Genomic DNA, 13,856 nt, shown 5'->3' on the forward strand with positions numbered 1-13,856 from the left:
ATCTTGGTAAGAAGTGTAAAAAGAGAGCTCAGGATGTCTTGTTCTGGCCAGGCATAAATGCTTTTATTGGAGACAACTTACCCAAGTGCAAAATGTATAATAAAACTAGAAGCAACATGCAAAAGAACCACACGCCATTACTGATTGCCCTTGTACCAAGGGTGAAACAGATTTGACCTAAAGACCCCCTCTTATGAGTATACTACTACATATATTTATTTGAAATAGCTCTGTTGCACAACACATCAAGTATCAACATCATAACACACTGTAAATCACCATGTCCTTACCCAGGGATTCCATAAGTGTTAATAAATGGTCCACAATTCATGAGCAACTCTTACTCAGGCAATTCTTTTTTATATCTGTTCATGCAACCATATCAAGACATGGTGCAAAATGAAATGTTGTAACAGAAAAATGAATTCAAATAGCAAATGACTTGATTTTTAAAAAGCAGCAGCACTGGCATATCCAAGGGATTCATGGCTTGTAAGCCATAAAAAGAATGTCAAACAGTTACCCCCATTACAGGCAGAAGAGAACTTTAGGTTTTCCACAGAAAGCAAACAGTTATGCCATCCTCATCAAGAGCATATCATAACCATCTCTATGAGGCATCATCAGAACAAAGCCAGGGAGGATACTCGTCCTCTCTTGCTTGGTATTGACGGCACACCACTGATGGTTGACCTATGCTGCTGACTAAGTAACACCCATACACCCAGTAACTGACTATGAAAAACATCAGGAGCACCAAACAGACTCCAGGTAGTCGATCCACTTCAGTGGCTGAACAGGAGACTGTAGAAGGAACTGTTGTAAGTAAAGAAAGCCACCAAGGTTCAGAGATAGTAGCTAATGACAGGTGTCCAGTGAATGGCAGATAAATCATCTCATCTCTCAAGTAGCTCAGGTCATCTACCTGGATCTCAACCCTTGACACGTATGCATTTTAATGAATTGGCCATATTAGCACATAGTACTTGTATTTTGTTATTATGCTTTCTCTGCATACAATTTTCAAAACACAAGGAAGCAAAGATACAACAACAGCAACTGGAGTCAATGGATTCCTGCAACTGTTATGTGACACATTAATGTTTATAATCACTAGGAAGACCAGCAGACTGGGGCTAACAAATAATGGATTGTATCATCAGCAGTATCCTGTGTGCCAAACCTTTATTACTGAGACCCTCCTAGAAGGAGCAGCTGCCTCTTTCATGATCCCCCAGGGAAGGGGAAAAAGAGCTGACAAGGTCCACGACCTGAAAAAACAATTGCTTGAGAAAGATACATTACAATCTCCTTACTTTGCCCCCTCAGAGGAACTTGGCTTGCCAGCCTCCCATTAAGTTGCCTGGGACAAAGGGCCTTCCGCTCATCCCGCCCAACTCTTGAGATAACATGAGGGGGCAATCCACTGAAGATATCCAGAGACAGAAAATGTTTGTGTGTATTAAGGTTCTGTGGTGATGGAGGATTGTGGAGACTCCATAAGGCCTCTAGAGGTTATACAAACTTCTGTATGTTATCCATGTCTAGACAGCAAACCTTTTGGAGACCCTGAATTAAATTGGTTGTGTTGAAATTTACCAACAATTTGCAAGAATGTCCATGCAATCATAGAATCGTAGGATTGGAACTGACCTTGAGAAGTCATCTAGTCCAGTGCCCTGCACTACTGGCAGGACTAAGTATTATCTAGATCATCCCTGACAGGGGTTTGTCTAAACTGCCCTTAAAAATCTCCAGTAATGGAGATTCTACAACCTCTCTAGACAATTGATTCCTATGCTTAACCACCTTGACAGTTAGGTAGTTTTTCCTAATGTCCAACCTAAACTGCCCTTGCTGCAGTTTAAGCCCATTGCTTCTTGTCCTGTCCTCAGAGGTTAAGGAGAACATTTTTTCTCCCTCTTCATTGTAACAACTTTTTATGTACTTGAAATCCGTTATGTCCCCTCTCAGTCTTCTCTTCTCCAGATTAAAAAAAATATATATTTTTTTTCAATCTTCCCTCACAGGTCACGTTTTTTAGACCTTTAATCAATTTTTGTTGATCTTCTCTGGACTGTCTCCAAAGTCCAATTTGACTTTCTCCAATTTCTTTCCTGAAATGTGGTGCCCAGACCTAGACACAATACTCAAGCTGAGGTATAATCAGTGTGGAGTAGAGTGGAAGAATTACTTCTTGTGTCTTGCTTACAACACTCTTGCTCATACATCCCAGAATTATGTTTGCTTTTTTTTTTTGCAAGTGTTACATTGCTGACACATATTTAGCTTGTGATCCACTAAGACCCCCAGATCCCTTTCTGCAGTACTCCTTCCTAACCAGTCATTTCCCATTTTGTATGTGTGCAACTGATTGTTCCTTCCTAAGTGGAATACTTTGTATTTGTCCTTATTAAATTTCATCCTATTTACTTCAGACCATTTCTCCAGTTTGTCCAGATCATTTTGAAATTTTAATCCTATCCTCCAAATCACTTGCAACCCCTCCCAGCTTGGTATCGTCTACAAACTTTGTAAGTGTACTCTCCTCCTAGCATCTCTCAGACCCATGGTTTATTTGGAGAATTGGCAGTAGAAAATTTTTATAATGTCACCCACTATACTAAAAGTTCCCAAAATAGACTTCAATTAAGGAATTTTTCAAATGGTGGTATAGAAATAAATCACATAGTGCAAAAAAGGAGTTGTTTGTCTTTACATAATTCTGCAGCAGAGTTAGTGAGAGAATTTGAAAGTAATTACAAAACTCTTCAGAATTACAGCAGAATCATGCAGTTCAGCATGTTAGCCCATGTTTCAGAGATAAGTACGTGCAGTTCTGAAGACAAAATTCCACTGGAAGTCTGAACTAGGAGTTATGCAGATTAATGTCCCAAAACAGCTAACTCAATGGAATAGGTCTACTGAGTGGGAGTTGGTTTGGACCCTTACTTTGTTTAAAAAAAAAAAAGGTTTATACTTAGAGACTAGTGCTGATTGAAAATGTTTCAGCAATTCTTTTTCCCACTGAAAATGTTTCTCAGCTCCTTTTGTCAGGGAATTTCTGGTAAAAAACTACAAGGGAAGGAGGGGCGGGAGTAATCAGGGCACTAACCTGGCATGTAGGCGCTCATATGCAAGGCTCTGCTCTACCTAATTCAGAATAGGGATTTGCACATGGGTCTTCCACATTCTAACAGAATGCCCTCACTAACAGGCTATCGAGTTTGTGGGCCAATTAATATGTAATTATTTAGAGATTTAATTAAAGTGGAACAGCTCAACAGAAGCAATTTAGCGAGAAAGACAGACCCTACAGCTGTGTACCTAGGGCACTTGTCTGTGACATAGGAGCCCCGGGTTCAAGTCCTTGCTTCAAATCAGGCAGAGAAGGGATTTTAATCTGGGTCTCCTATATCCTGGGTAGGTGCCTTGACCACCATGCTATTGGCTATTCTGAGGTGGGTTGATCTGTCTCTCCCCTTTTTTTCTATGAAAAATTTCAAAAGGTCTCATTTTCATTTTACACCACAGGCAAAACATTTTGAAACCTCAATTTCTCAGGAACAGAATTATTGTTTTCCGGCCAGCCCTCCAACAATCAGTAAATCTCCAAAAGGCTCCATGACCTAAACCACAGGTAACTCCTTTTCCTCTGCATAGAGCTCCTATATTCTATCAGGGCATCCATCCAGTATCATTTGGAAACAAACATTTTGGGAAGGTAACTATGAGCATTGTCATTCTGTTAAAACCAAAATAAGGATAAACAAGGATAATTGTACAAAATCACTCTCCCAAAAGAGTCCTAGAAATCCTAATTTACTGACTGGTCACTACTTTCCCTAAGTAGAAATAGAATAATTTAATAATCTTAGTATAGCAGTTTTCACTAAAGAAAATTAACTAATTCATTATTGCTTATAACTTGCTGAGGCATAGCTGCCATATTTGTAAAATCAGCAGGTTCAGAAAAAAGGCAAGTTTTGAAATGAATGGGTTTTTTCTCAGACACATAAATGATACAATTACTTAGCTCCCTCTAGTGCCAATTTCTAAAATAAACTTAACCGTAATGACCATATTCACCACGTAATCTTAGGAGCAAATTAAAAATTCACTTAGCAGTAATTAACTAGTGAACTCTCAGAGGGTTTAGTCGATTGCCAGGAACTGAAGCAGGATTCAACTAGTGTCACACTCAGAAAGAAAGGTCAAAAGTAGGCTTCTTGCCACAATAAAAATATGACATCCATGTTCAGACACTGTATTGTTTGAACAATTGAGTCACATGCTAATAAAAAGCAGGCGTCAGAGAGCAGTGATAACAAATGCAGCAGTTATATCATAGTCATGATGTGTGCAGTGCCATTAATAAAGCTGTATTCATTTTTCCATTTGCAGCCTCCATCTTCAACAACTCTTAATTTGACTTTAAAAGACACTAATCCAAATTGAAACGTGATGAACTCAGGAATACATTTGTTTTTTAATAGTTAAACTCAGTGTTTCTTTTTACTCACACCAGAGAGACCAAGTGTAAGGGGTATCTGGATTTATAAAGTCAGACCACCCTGAAGCAGATCCTCAGCTAGTATAAATTGTCATATCTCTACTGACTTGAATGGCACTATGACACTTTTACAGCAGCTGAGGCTCTGCCCTTGTGTCTTTAAATCTAACAATCTTTTAGCGAAGACTGAGGCCTCACACTGAATTGCCTGTGTTCCCTAAAGCTGGCTGCCGGTGACACTATCCCAAAGAACACTTGTTCTTTCCAATCCACCAGCCTCTCATTACCCTGCAACCTGGCAAATGAGCTAGGGTAAACCTATTACAAGGCATATATGCACACATCAGTATTTACACAAATATAAAAAATGTATCCATTTTAAGCATATTTGGGCTGGTAACTAGAACTGGACAGGAAACAGATTTTCCTTTTGGGGGGAAAATGCTGCAATTTCTAAAAAATATTTGTTCCAAAACCATAAATGTTCAAAATTTCCCCTGAAAAGAAATTTTAAAAAATGGTTTCAAGTCGATCAAAACATTTTGTTCCAATTTTGACGTTTCAACGTTTTTTTAAAAAAGTTTCTAAAACCAATACATTTTATTTCAAACTGAAAATTTGGTATATTCCATTCTGAAAATACTAAAATGGGATATTTCAATATCATCAAAATGCTTCAGTTTGGAGTTTTTTTCCTAAATGAAATTTAATTAAAAAAAATACATCTCTAAACATTTCAGTTCCAACAAAAATGGCAATTTCTATCAAAAAAGTTTCAACAAAAGTTTTCCAACTACCTCTACTGTATGGATCTTTTTGTAATTGTGGTTTTAGCTCATCTAACCTAGGGACTTATATCTTTTGGTATTTGTGCACCACACTTTTTAACATGGGCAAGATATTCAGCCTACAGACCATATGCTGCAATTTCTTTTTATCTGCAGTTTTAATAGAGTATACCCAGCCTATAAATGTGTGTCTATAAAATAGGCCATGCTGTCATGTTTGTCAGAAGGAATGGTCATGGCCTATCAAGAAAATACTTTTACCAATATTTTAGAGTTACTAGATTATCTAAACATCAAGCTTGGTCAGGCAGTTGCCTTATGATGGTAGAATCGTCTCCAAATAAAATGATGTCCAGCCAGGAAAATTCATTTCTAGACACTGAGCTACATAGATTATAAATACAGGCCTCTTAGCCGCAATATGCAGGGGCACTGCAGAAAGCTTGCCCTATACAAGCAGGATTCAGATTTTCTTTTACCAGTCCTTCAAATCGCTTATGAAATGACCTGTTCCATGAAGCATAGCAACAATAGAGACGATATGGCACAGTTGTGCCCACTTGTATGAATGGCAAATTTGACCTAGAGACACTGAATGTTTGTATTTAGATTGCAAGGTCTTCGGAGCACTATCTTTGTTTTGTCTTTTGCTTAGTATATTTTACCTACTCTAAAGTCTGTCATTACCCTAGATTACTCCTACTCATTACCTACTCATGTCTGTCATTGCCCTAGATGTAATAACGTGGCTTCGGCCTACAACTCTGATTAGTCTTTTATCCCATCACTTACTGCCCTCTCCTGTCCAACAATAATCCTCTATTCCAGAGCTGCCAACAAAAACAGAATTTCTGTTTCATGGGAAGTTCTGGTTGTCAATGTTTTGTATCATTCTGCATCAGAATGAAGTGTGTCAACATCACAGAATTTCCACTGAAATGGAACAATCTATTTCAGTGCCTGCTTAGCCCACTGGGCAGCTGGGGCGCTAGGCAGCCATCAGGAAGGGCTGCATGGCAAGCTGGCTGTGCCGCCAGGGAGCTGGACAGCCCTTCCACATGCTAGCCAGGCAGCCCACCTGTCTGCAAGCCGGGACGTCAGCAGCCAGCTGGCAGGAAACCAGACAAGCTGGCTGGCCAGCCAGTCTGTCTGCCTGGTTTCCATGACATGTTTTGATGGAAGTGATATATTTCCACAGAATGTTTTGATTCCATTGAAATGGCGTTTTAAGATGGAAACATATTCTGTGGAAAATTTTTGACCAGCTCTACTAAATTACTTCTTTGTCCACTTCCCACACAATCATCTCTGTGCCTTCTTCCATGCTGCACCCTCTGCATTTCATTTTGTTTGGGAATGATGGATCCAGATTATTAACACAGCAAGTGGTGCTGGGTAAGCTAAAAATGGCTCCTGTGGAGCCCTAGCTCATTTAATGCACACGAGAACATACACAAGATCACTACATAGCTAAGTTAGCCATGCATGCAGTGATAGCAGTGTCTGTCATCACTCTATACATTGGTAAAAAGTGCTAAAAACATAGGAAAGGAGCAAAACCAAAACTAGAACTCAGGTCTCCTTTTTTAGGCCCCCTGCCTAACCCATTAGGCCACAATGCCTCCCAATCAGCTTAATTTCTCTTTGCATTAATTACCACATGTGGAAAAATTGAGATTGCGCTTTTAACTTTGTACTTTTTTGTCTATGTTTTTCAGAGATGAGTAAATATTAATTCCCATTTTACAGGTTGTCAAACTATAGAGACTTGATCTTATCAACTAGTAGCTAAGATATAGCTCTACTACATCCAGATGTTCTCGGATTTGCCACAAGCTTCCTCTGTTACCTGTGACAGATAACAAACTCTCAATTCCTGTTACCCCATTTGGAAAATGGACCGCTGAATACTCCCCCTCAGTGCAGGGAGCATTCTGGGGAGAATGCAGCAGCAGCAGCAGCAGCGTCCACTCTTTGGAGTTCAATGATGGAAATGTTCTTTACTGTAATTTTTCCCCTCTATTGGCTACAAATCGACATAAAAATCTTCTCTAGCTTTCAAATAGCATTTTTTTTTAATATTTGCTATTTTTCCATACATTATCAAAATCTATGATCTAAATGTGATTTTTTTATTATTATTACTACGTTAATCTGAAAAGGCATGTTTTAATTAAAAATTTCAGAAAATGTTCTAGTTGTCAGGGAGACATAAATTAACATGGGCTTGTCTTTTTTGAGTTACAGTGGAGATCAAAATTACTCATAAAGGGACTGTGTTTGCTAATGTAACAACTGAGTATCCATCCCCGGTCCATAATAGAACATGTACCAGAAGAGCCAAGACTACAAGCCTACTCCAAAGACATGGTCTCGTTTTCTAACCACCACCTGAACAAGATCTCAGTTATGTATAGAGACAGACTATATTCTAAACTACAATTAACCAATGGGGGGGATATATTCCCTCTCTCTCACACACACACACACACACTCACACAATGTCCAATCCTGCTCCAACTCAGATTAATGGCAAAAACTCTCATTATTCTTAATAGACCCCAAACATCTAACAAAGGTCATTAATACTTAATTACAACTTGTTTTCTACAAATTTAGCCAGTGTATAAGTTTTCAAGGTGATTTAAGTATCTAGAAAGTTTAAAGCCATTTTGATCTAGAGGGAGACATAAAACGTTAGGTAAAGGACAATTTCAAGTCAAAGTAAATTTTTTAACAAAGTAACTTTGAGCAATTTTCTTCAAAACTACAGAAACATTCTCTTTTACCTTCCAAGTTAACATGGAAAGTGTCACACAACACTCGTTTTTACCTTCACTCTGAAGAGGCTATCAGTTTTGAAAAGTGCATGTTTGAGAACTTGGATGCCTATATTTAGATACCTAAAAAATTAGCGGCAAAGAGTCCTGTGGCACCTTATAGACTAACAGATGTATTGGAGCATAAGCTTTCGTGGGTGGATACCCCACTTCGTCGGGTGGGTATTCACACATGAAAACTTATGCTCCAATACGTCTGTTAGTCTATAAGGTGCCACAGGACTCTTTGCCACTTTTACAGATCCAGACTAACACGGCTACCCCTCTGATACTTAAAAAATTAACCTAATTTTCAGAGCTGCAAAGCACCCACAACTTCCATTAACATCAATGAGACATACAAATCCTCAGGACCTTAGAAAAGCAAGACACATTTTTATGAGCCGAACAATTACTGCTGGTCAAAGTTTCCTCTCAAAAGATTGGTTCATGGAAAATTAGTCTTTTGACAAAGTGAAAATGGAAATGTTCACAGGAAACATCTGCTTTCCTCTAAACAATTTTCTTTTGTCAGAAAAACTAAATTCAAAAATGTTTGTTTTTAGCCAAAATTTTTTATTGTTTTAAAACAAGAATTTTCATTAAAGAAAAAAAGGCAAAATTGTCTACTAATTTCTTTTTATTAAAACAGAACATTTTCATTGAAATTTTCCATGGAAAAAATAGACTGTGTCTGACCAGCTCTACCAGTTATGAATGTGGGTATTGAAAGATAGGCACCAAAGTTTGAAAATTCCACGCTTGATGTAAAACAGACAGTCACAGGGTCCACTTACTGCAGGTGAGCACCTCCTCCTGGCTGCTCTGGGGGATAGCTCCTTCCAGGTCCAGGGCCCCATTCTGCTGCTCACTGCACACCATATTGTCACTCTCTCTCAGTGCCTCTATGTGCTCCTTCTTTGTGATTTTTCCCTCTGGCCATGTTACTATGGGTGTTTTCCTCTTCCAGGATATCACAGTCTTTCAGGGCAAACTGTCCCAGGCAGTCCACTCTCCACTGCCTGGTCTGTGCCAGTTCCCCAGTGGCTGGCATGGGAAGCCAGGCCTGTCCTGTACTCTGGGTTCCAGCTCAGGGACTCTCTAATCAGCAGCCAGGGTTTGCACCCTCCTGGACCTTGCTACCTTTTCCCTAAGCCTTTCCTTACCTTCTGGCTCTCTCTACTTCCCTGGGTTTGCCAGCCCCACAACTCCCTCCTCCCAGGGAGTAACTGTGGGCTACTTGTCTCTGTAGCCCAAAACACACTCCCTTTTCCCAGGAAGTGACTGCAGACTACCTCCCTGCAGCCTCCTCTGCTATTAGCTTCCTGCCTTTGTAAATCCAGCTTGGTCTTCCTCTGCTGGGCTCCCTCATTCAGTCAGAGGACTATTTAAGACACCTAATTCCCCTCAGCTGTGAGTTGTCTGGTTCACTGGCCCATTTCTTAGCCTACATTAACCCTTTTAGGGCAAGTGTGGGGTGAACAGACACATCAGGCTTCAATGTGCCCAATACTAGATTGCTTTAATGCATTTATTGTAATATTTTTGCATGTGACTTCCCTTAAAAATCATTTAAGCCCATACTATCTCCTTTGCTTTGATCTTCCCTATCTCACACTCTACTTTTCCTCTTTCTGCTGTACCTTGTTGTATGTTTTCCTTTCTGAGTGTTTCCTTCCAACATATCTTCCTAAGACATTCATTACTTAATTTTTCACTCAGACTAGTCTCTTAACTCATCTTTTACAGTTTCATTTTCTGACTCTTCCCTTCAGCTTCATTTTTCCCCTATCATCCTTCTACACGTTCCTTTTTGTTTCTCCTTCCACCCCATGTATCTTCCCTTTGCATGATTTGTTGGTCTTCAGGTTAAGATGCAAAACTATTTCATCCTCCTAGCCTTTTCCCAGAAGAGGAAAGTATGGGTGAAGTGGGAGGGAGAGAATTGATTTGATGGCTGAAGCTGGAAAAGTTCTCATTGTGGATAAATCTAGGAGTTTGGGAAAGTTCCATTTGTTGTACATTGGTCCAATAAGTTGATTTTTCTAATGAGCACACATGTTCATGCTCTAAGCATTGAACAGGCACATGTCTATAAATTGAAATGATATACATATCCCACTTCCCACTATTCTTGTCCATTATTTCACTATCTTCCACCCTCTCTCTTTTAAATGCATTTCCCCCAACCCCTCTTATCTTCCCTCTTCAAAGATCTCAAAATCACTAACTGGCCCACTGTGAATCACTAAGTCCCTTTTCTCTATACCTATCCGCTCCTCTATTTCCAATCCATACATAGTATTTCAAACAACAAATTTATTTCCTGTACACGTAAAGTGGTCAGAAAATGCCTCTCCCATGCTCCCCGACCATCTGAAAATATGGAATAGCCTCTATGTTCTGAGTATATCAGCTCAAAGCCTAGTTTCTCTCCTTGATCTCTGTCTCTATCAGTGGCTTTTGATAATACAATAGTGATAAACCTACATGCCAGTAACACAGTTGTATTTTCCAAGAGCTGAATTGATGAGCTGTTGAACATAATTTTGTTAACAAGAAAGGTGTTTTATAGATGAATTATACAGCCATAATTTCTAAAATGCATGATACTTTTTTCAGCGCTGCCACAGCACCTGCTGCTAAGCATAAAGATGATTAGCCACAAACTAACCCACTATAGAATTATTATCAGTATATATTTGTGCAATGAAGAACTAATGGGAATTATGCAGATTGCATTTCCTTCCCTGCTGAAGGCAACCAACCTTCACCACCAATAGGAAAATGAAAACAGAGCTCAGCTGTGGAACAATAACACAGGAGTAGATTTTATTTTATTTTCAGACATGTATTGCTGATTTTTTCAAGACTTTAAGACACGTTTCTTTTCCATGTAATTCTGTGACACATAGTCCAAGAAACATTTTTTCAAAGCTTAGAAAATTTTCTGTGCATTTTAATAGCTTGGAATATGTAATAACCTATATGTAGCATCCATTTAGCTTACCTCAAAGGACCTTTTCAGAATTCTAACATAACCAGTAGATAATGCAAACCAGTAGCAACTGGCTTCCATAATCAGATTAGTAGTGCTGCATTTCCCTGTAGTTAAAGCATTAAAGCCTACTCCCGGACCCACTTTATTCAGTGGAAGTTTCTTCCCCCCTTTTAGATTATAGCTATTCTGGGCTGTTCCATCATATGTCTCAACAAGTCTGAACATCTGAACCTACTGTGCTTTGTTGTGTGACTGACTTTTGATAAAGGGGCCGCACAAGGGATGATATTTTGGGGCAGGGTCTTTCTCTTACTCTGTGTTTGTACAGTGCCTAACACAAAAGGGTCCTGATTTTGGTTGGTCTCTAGATACTGCCATAATACAATTAAATAGTAATAATGGTTCATTTGTTGTGCCTTTTAATACATTATAATAAAACTGGTAAGAAATAATCTGTGCCTCAAATTGAAAATATACAGGTACTATAAAGATTCCTCCCTCCCCTCCCCCACCCCGCCAAGAAGTTGTCTGCTGTTTGATAAGTTTTGATGCCTTGATTCTTTAAACTTATGCTAAAGTTAACTGGAATTTCAGATGAGTTCTATCCCTCACTTCCAGCTTCCCCCATATATATTTTTTTAAATTAAAATAAAAAAATAGAAATATCACACAGCAATTTCTTAGGGAAACTGAGTTAAAAAGATAATATCTTCTATCTTCGGTGTAAACAGCCACATTAATATAGTTGATTTTTTCTTAAAGAATCCCAGAGGAATTGAGAGAGAAAGAAACATTTTTATTCCCATGAAAAGATATATAATCAGTGCTTTTCTTTTGTACTATAATTGATGCTTCACAAAATACATTTACTTGAGTGCCAGTATTTAATGTTTCAGACTGGAAAAACAAATAGGAACAAGCAAAACCAAACAAAGAAACACAAATTTTGAAATTCTCAGTTGATCAGCTTGTTGCATAGCTTGGCTATGGTTCACTTGAGTCAAACTAAATGCTCGAAATAACTTGTTTAATTCTAAAACACTTATCCAGTAATCGGAAGCTTTACACTCATTGTATAGGGCAAGGATATATTATTTAAATATATCTTTAATGAAGGTTGACTCAGGATTCCTTTAATTGGGTTTTTACAAAAGAGCATATTTAAAAATAGCTGAGAATAATTTAGTCTATTGCAGTCAATGCATCAGTTCATTATATTGTATGTTTCTCTTAAATTCTTTAAAATAAAAATATTCTTTAGTTTAGACTAAACTATTCATGGATGTACAAAGACTAGGGATCCCTTTGCATATTCTGAAAATACAGACCACTTACTGGAAAAGGAATCAACTGTGCATTTGATTAATTGATTTAGTCATATATTAAAAACTTTTGCTTCTTATCCCATTAAAAGTAACACTAATGAGCAATGGCTGTGACCTTCAAGTGGAAAGCCACATGTGCCTCAACCCCTCAATATTTACCACCCAAATTTAATCTCTATAATGGACACCTTAAAAGGAATCTGATAGAAAATATTAAGAGCCACTCCAAAACTAAAACACTTAAGGAAGATTTTGATTAATGCCTTGTGATTAATCAATTGATTAATATAGTTTTCAATACAGATGTTAGGACACTGTCTACTTTAATCAACCATTCTGAAAACAGTGAAGACAAATTATCTATTTTTGTGTCGATTAAAAAAAAGCCTATTTTAGCAGTTATGTAAATTATAACACAAACCTTAGTTAGCATGCCCAAATTTCCCCTTACATTAAAATATTTAAATATTGGAACGGTTAATTAGGTAAGTGTCATCCTCTTGGTAGGACCTTAGTTTAAAACTAAATAACAATAGTAATAAAAATAATGCATTCAGCCAAATGTGTGTACTTTACTTTTTAAAGAAATTGTTTTAGAATTATACTATAATCCATATTTAACCACCACTTTTTTTTTATTCTGAGGCTGTTTCTAATTTGTGATTGTGCTTTCCACCATACTAAAACTGAAATCTTTATTCCAGTCAAAAATAATCACCCTGTAATTACTGTGACAAACTGCCCAAGCTGTATCATTGTGGCCATTTCAACTAATGATATTGTATTAGAATGCCTAGCAATAGACTTCAAATGGAAAATATAATTATGTGAATTAGTTTGTCTAAGCATTTATAAGATCACATATCCATCAGTTATCGGGTCTCATAAAAAAAACCATACATCACTGTCACTGCTAGTTTTGTTATTGGGAACGTGGGCCTTTATGAACTCTGTAAGATATGTCTAAAATTTCACTTTTTCTGTAGTCCAGTGAATCCATGTAAGTTGAACTACTATAAAATGAGCAGAATTTTCAGCTGATGACAGAGGAACAAATTATCTGACAGTCTAACCAAATAGGAATGAAATGTTTAAGGACTAAGGCCCCAATCTTCCAAAGTCTGGTGTACATGCTTAACTTTACACATTGCCAATGGGACTACTCATTGTGCATAAAGTTTACTACCTGAATATGTCTCTGCAGAACAGAGTCCTAAATTCTATCCTACTGTAGACTGGTGTGAGCAAAGGTGAAATCAGGGCCAGCCATGTGCACCCTGAGAAGACTGGGATTCTGAGCACATTCTGTCCTTTCAGAAATGAAGATCTGCAGTAGCAACTACTTATGGATGTACTGGGAAGAATCTCACTTCCTTGTGTATGTGAATCAGAGTTGGTAGAAAAACAAAA

This window comes from Lepidochelys olivacea (assembly GCF_965140295.1).
Source record: "Lepidochelys olivacea isolate rLepOli2 genome assembly, chromosome: 11".
Lineage (NCBI taxonomy): Eukaryota > Metazoa > Chordata > Testudines > Cheloniidae > Lepidochelys > Lepidochelys olivacea.